We start from the raw sequence: 6,697 nt of genomic DNA, 5'->3' as shown, positions 1-6,697 counted from the left end.
CATAATAGATATAGGCAACATTTAAGTACCATCTGCCTTGTGCCAGTCACCCTCCTACGTGCATTTCTGTGTATTGATGCATTTAATTCCCATGTCAACCCCGTGATGTGGGTGCTGTTATTATTCTCCCGTTTTCCAGATGAGGAAGCCAAGGCACAGAAGGGTGAGCAGCAAAGCCAGGATTTGAACCCAGGCAGGGCTGGTATATATGCTGATAGATACAGAGAAATCATAGCAAATGAGTCTGAAAATGTTGGGGCTGATCACAGAAAAGCCTTGAAGACAAAGTAAACCAAGGTAAGTTTGAACTTCATACAATGAGCAGTGGTAAGCCATTGTTGATTTTTGAGTGAGACAGTAACTTCATCTGCCCCAAACCATGAAGCCCCTAACTATGTGGTCAGCGCCGTGCTAGGTGCTGCAGGGGGTTACGGCCAACTTCCAGGGTGGGATAGGTGGCAACTGGCAGGGTCAGTGAATGTCCTGGAAGTTCTTTTTTTCAATGTTTTATTTTTGAGAAAAAGCGTGAGTGGGGGAGGGGCAGAGAGGGAGACACAGAATCCGAAGCAGGTTCCAGGCTCCCAGTTGTCAGCACAGAGCCCAACGTGGGGCTTGAACCCACAAATCGTGAGATCATGACCTGAGCTGAAGTCCGAGGCTTAACCAACTGAGCCAGGTACCCCTGTCCTGGAAGTTTTAACTGAAGTCACTCCATAGGCTGTGATTCAGAACATTCTCATGCTCCATCTTTCTCCACCTCCTGGGATAGAGCTGGAAGGTTGTTTGGTTTGGCCTGCAGATCAGTGTGGGAAACACGCGCCCTCCGCTTGCCTGGTGCCCACCCCGCTCACCCTCCTCTGCCTTGCCCTCAACCCCCCACACTGGAAAGAGCATCCTTTAGATGGCATCCAAAGATCGCTTATTTTTCTAACTAGTTGGGTTTTTTTTTTTAATAAAAACAATACAGTCATGATAAAATTCATTGCCAGAAAAATTAAGTAATAAAAGTACCCACCCCGTCTCCATCCATTCCCCTGCCATAACCAATATGAAATTTCTTGTGTAGCCTTCCAAAATTTTTCTATGTATGTATCACATGTGTGCATGCACCCCATTTCTTTTTACATAAATTGCATCATACCATCTAACTTTCCTTGGATACCATTTTGAACATTTGGTTCTACTCTCTTCTTCAGAATAGCTGCTGGCTTACTACCTCCCTGTATGTATGCATGTACCCTAATTTACCCAGCCTCTCCTCCTGAGGAACAGTTACGGTGGCTCCACTTTTTTTGCTATTATAAACAGCACTGCAGTGGACATCTCCAGGCATAAAGTGATCTGCTTTGAAGTGATCTGCCCTTCTGGTAATTGCTATAATAGGTACTCATCAATTTGGTATATATGGGTTCACCACCAGGTATCTTACCATAAAAATCAACTATTGCCTGAGATTTATTCCATCATCTTAACTCCAGAGTGAGGAAAAGGCATTTTTAACCAAATACTGAGCAACATAACTTGTGTTCTATCCTGAGTCAGGCACTATGTGGGAAATAGAAGTCTAAGACAAGGGCTCTGTCCCCAGGGATGTGGGTCTATTAAGAAGACAAAACTGATGGCCAAAATATAAGCCAGGGAATAGCAAAGAGCATTAAGGAATTGTAAGTGAACTGATGTGGCTCTGAGGCCTGCATGGCCAGAGGGAATTTGAGAACTCCCAGATCAGCTTTGGGCTTGGGCTGTAACAGCTTTAAGCTCCCTTATACCCAGGAAAATGGGAAGGGCCTCCCCAAAGAAAATCAAATCAAAATGATTGTCGTTCTGTTCCCAAATGCTTGTGTTCTGCTCATCTGGGCCCAGGGCTGGTTTATTTCCTTCTGCACAATGTAGGACCCTGCTTTCACTATGTAAGTGGCATTTTCTATTCCTTTGATGTTCCTCTACAGCCCCCCAAAGAAACCAGAAAAATAAAACTGTCAACAACAAATTCTCTTCCAGCGAGATGGAACCACATAAATCTCCATGATGTTCAAAGACATTGCTTCTTTTCTTCCTGGGAAAAGGTAGGTCTTAAAAGTGCCAGGTGAGATTTGCAGGACAGGGGTGGGGTAGGGGATTGGGAAGAATTTGGTCCCATCTGTTTCTTTAAAACCCACTGATCAGTGATCTTTTAAATTTCTCTTAAGGTAACTTTATTTAAGATAGAAACAAAGCAAAGACCCACTTCCCACCCCTTTCTACAAGCCGCCCTTGGGCCTGTCTTCCTACCTGGCCAGAGATGACTTACGCAGCCCCCAAGCCCTCTCTGTTCACTTATTTCTGGAGAGTAGACCGAACTATGTTGAGTCAGATATCTCTTGGGACAGTAGTTGGACCTCCAGTGGCTGACTATTGTCTTGAGGCTCCTTCAAACAGCATGACTAGTGCTGAATCAGCCCCAGGATCTCCCAGCCAAGGACCATAAGTCAGCCCATACCGACCCCCTACCCCAGGAATCTGGGCCAACCAAGACGACAGCAGAGGCCTTAAGTAGAGCCTGATGCAGGGCGGAGGTTGGTGGCATTCCGCCCTCTTGAGACCCATAGCTTTGCTGGGACCAATTCCCAAGAAGCCCTCTCCACACATTTGTGTCCTGCAACATTTTATAACCTGGCCAGGCAGGGAAGCTACCAAAGCTCCACCCATCCAGAACCAGACTTGGAGCAGCAAGATCACTCAGCCTGAATGTTTAGCGATCCAGAGAGAGACAAGGAAGTGCAGACCCCTGCCCTGTCTCCATGTGCCCACTCAAAATGGAGGCCCACATGTAAGGTGCTGCACACTAGATACCTAGCTTCTCTCATGACAAAGCCGTGCAAAGACCAATGAGTCAGATTCCAGACCATGTAAGTGGCACAGGGACTAAGAGCTTGGGTTCTGTGTTCAAATCCCAGCTATGCCAGCAAGTCTCAGCAAGTCTCTTAGTTTCTACGAGCCTTGGTTTTGCCTGTTTCTTCTATAAAATGGGATCACGCTGTCCACGTCATACAGCCATTGAGAAGATTGGGTAAAAAGGTAGGATTTAGCTTTAGGACTTGAGTGATAAAGTCAAGGACAACAAAAACAAAAATAGTGAGCTCTCCATAAACGGAAGGTTGTCTGTTCTGACTCCACCTTGGGTTCCTTCCTCCATAAACCTGAGGCCTAGGTTTTAGGTTAGGAGAGCCCCAGCTAGCTCTTCCTCTGGCAGCCTCTGCAGGTGGAATGTGTGTTCCCCACCACACCTCTGCCACCATCAGATGGTCCCAGATAAAGTCTCCAAAGGGGGCCTTGCTCTTTAGCAAATGAATGGCCAATTACCATTTATTTTAGGATGGACTTTTAAAAAACAATTCCTGACCTTCCCATCTGTACAGTTTCTAATTATTTATCCTGGTACCTTCCTCCTATGGCAGAAATGCACAGAAACATGCAAATACACACACACACACACACACACACACACATACATCCTTTGAGAGACTTTCTAAATCCCTAAGCATAATAACCCAAATATTGCATGGCTTTGGAAACAGATTTATCTGTTTTTATCAAAGGCTGCTCCTGCTAACAGATAGCCATCCTAGGTTCAGAAACCTGTCTTGTGCTCCCAGGAGAGGGTCCGCTCAGGCTCCCTTGGGTGGGCTGCACAGTCAGAGCCTGCCTCAGTTGCTTTGGGCTTGCAAATGCTCTTTCTAGCCTGCCCCGTATGCCAGGGAGCTGATTTTTGCTTTTCAGCCACTCCCTGCAGGCCATTTGCTACTGACAAAGTAGGCCGCCTGGACCCCTGCTGTCTACAAGGGGAGTCTTGGTACAGTGGATCCTTGGGAGAAAGTGACAAGACAGTATTCCACAGCTCTTGCCTGGAGCACGTGTGTGATCATCCTTTCCATGAGCAGCATGCTCCTGGGGTGCTGGTGTGTTCCATGCGGCACCCAAGCTGCCTAACTGCGGCACCCAAGCTGCCTAACAGCTGCACAGGCCCTTGGTCATTTCAAATCCATTCCCTTAAGTGTGCTCCAAGCAGGCCAAGAAGTGAGAATCTGAGTACTTCTTCGCAACATGGGAAAGGGTATTTATTTTACTATCATCAACAATGTGGCAAGATCTGGGGACTCAGTATTAAACTAGGCTTGGGGTGCTAGGAAGAGGAGGAGGAGAGAGAAAAGTCCCAGCTTCCAAGGGCTCACAGGTCATTTGAGATCAAACCCACACACGGAACCAGGAAACACTCCAAACCATGAACCAAGCCATGTACAATGTAGGACACCATGTCCCACAAAGTCATGGGAGAATGAACACAGCGGTCAAGTCTGATCTTTCACAGAAGTCTCACCATGATGATAGGGTTTCCTACCATTCACTGAGCATTTACCTGGCAAGTGTTGAGGCCTTACGTGGATGATCCCAGTATTCTTCAACAACCCTATGAAATAAACACAATGGTCTCATTTTACAGATAAGAAACTGATGCTCAGAAAGGTTAAGCAACAGAATTTAATGAGTGGCAGAGCTAGGACATGAGCTCAGAATATCTGACCGAACAGCCCTATTCTTATCCACACTGGTATGCTATCTCTTTACACAAAGAAGAATTTTTATCTGAACTTTGCCAGAGAAAAGGCTGGTTGAAAAAAACAAAACACAAAACAAAACAAAACAACAGGCTGCTCTGAGGAAGACTGGGAGAGTGGAGGAAACAGTATTCGCAAAGGCTCAAGAGCTCTGACAAGCCAGATGGGAGCAAAATGTTTGAAAAAGCCAATGGCCAGGCTTCCAGGGACTCACAGAGGAAGATGAATGGGAAATGAGTCTCCTGGGCGGGTACAGTGTTCTGTGTGGGAGGGAAAGGGAGAGAGAGGCTGGAGACTAATCAACAAGAGCCCCCTTGGGCTGGATATTTGGTTATTTGTGAAGATTTTAGGTAACAAATGGAAACAGGCCAACATAAACCACCCAAGAGTCAAGCTTGGTTCTGAAGGCAAAGGAGCGCATTCCCCCTGCGTCAAGAAGGCCTTCGACTTTGACAAAGGAAAGGTGGACCAGGCAACACATGAAACTGAGGAATCAAAGGAGAGAGACACACACACACACACCTGCACCCAGAGCTCCAAAGGGCAATGTGGAGGGCACACACAGAAGAAACACTCCAGCTCGGGCCTTATAATTCAGATTTAAGCCACTCACACGCTCAACTGCTGCTTTGTCTGAGATCAGAGAGATTTTGAGCTAGAAGGAAATTCAAGTAACAGTCACCATCTCCCCCTACCCCCACCATCACTTCCAGCTGTCCCAGCCACCCAGCCTACCCCCAACCAAGCCAGGATGTCACTGGACTCGGTCCAGATGGGCTCCAGTTCAGAACCACTAGGGACAGGAGCTTCACAGGACCTCCTCTGGTCAAGGATTCGGATGTTAACCTCATGTATGACAATGAGGCTCTTTCAAACTATTTTTCTCTTTTTCCACACCGCAGGACATAGAGAACAGCTTTCAGCTTAAATCTGTAAGTTCGACGTGCTTTTATAAGATATACACCGATTGTTAAAAGCAGTTATCTCTGCAACACGAGATGGTGGAAGAATTCCTATTTTCATTGTTGCATTTTTTAAAAAGCCCTAATATATTATTTCTGCCCTCTCCTGCAATGAAAGACATGGTATTTTAAAAGCTCCTTGTGGAGCATTATTTAATTGCCTCTCTTCTCCAGGCTAAATCCTTACACTTTTATCCAGAGGTTAACAACTGATTCCTCTGTGGGGCAGACGGGTGGCATAAAGGAGAAGGAAGACGTGGAAGGCAGTGCAGGTGACCCCAGCAAACTGCAGAGAGCATGCCTGGCCGAAAAGCATTCACCTCCCAAACTGGGCTGTGGGCCACCAGCCTGCAACCTCTCCCCACGAGCACTTTTCTCATCCTGTGTTTCTTGGTTTTGCAAGCTTCCTAAATTAGTATGTAGAGCCCCAAAGAGAACATCTTTGGTTTTGGTCATCCAAAGACATGCCATTATCTGTTGTGTCAACAGCAATTTTGGTCTCACGCCAAATACTTGCCAACACACAGGATTTTACACCTGCAAAGTCCGATCAGTCCCCGAGTCCTAGGAGAGGCCACAGGGGCCAAGCAAAGATCCAGGAAAATGTGACTCGCAGACTGCTCTGCTCTGGCTCAGGTGCCATGGCAACAGGGCGCCCCATCCTGAGCACACTGCCCCCGTCACGTGGCACCCGTTCTGGCAGATCGGGCCACCTCACCAAAGCAGGCTTGCGTCTGTCCAGCTGGCTCAGAGCCACACCGGTAGCTATTGACATGAGTCAAAATCCACCCAGAGGCAGCAGATGGCCAGGCTGGGCTGAGACGTGGGGAGAAACAGGGCTGGCTGGGCTGAGTCAGAGGCAGGGGCTGCAGACAGCTCAGTGGGCACTGATAAGTCACAACATCACTCCCACTACTGCCTGGTCTTTCGCCACGGCTGGGAAGCTAAGAAGAGGTTCAGCATGAACAGAGCTGAAATGATGACAGGCTGATCCCCAGACCTGGAGATAAGATGGCATCGGACAGCCCTGTCCCACTCCTATGGGGTAAGTGATAGAAGCTGCCAGCATCCGGTTCCTGCCAGCACCCCCGGTTACCCTCGGTCGTGAGCAGTGCTGGGCAGAGCCAGTCGAGGTGCCAT

This window comes from Acinonyx jubatus, chromosome D2 (genome assembly GCF_027475565.1).
Source record: "Acinonyx jubatus isolate Ajub_Pintada_27869175 chromosome D2, VMU_Ajub_asm_v1.0, whole genome shotgun sequence".
In the NCBI taxonomy this organism is placed as follows: Eukaryota; Metazoa; Chordata; class Mammalia; order Carnivora; family Felidae; genus Acinonyx; species Acinonyx jubatus.
Note: the sequence above shows the minus strand (reverse complement) of the source record.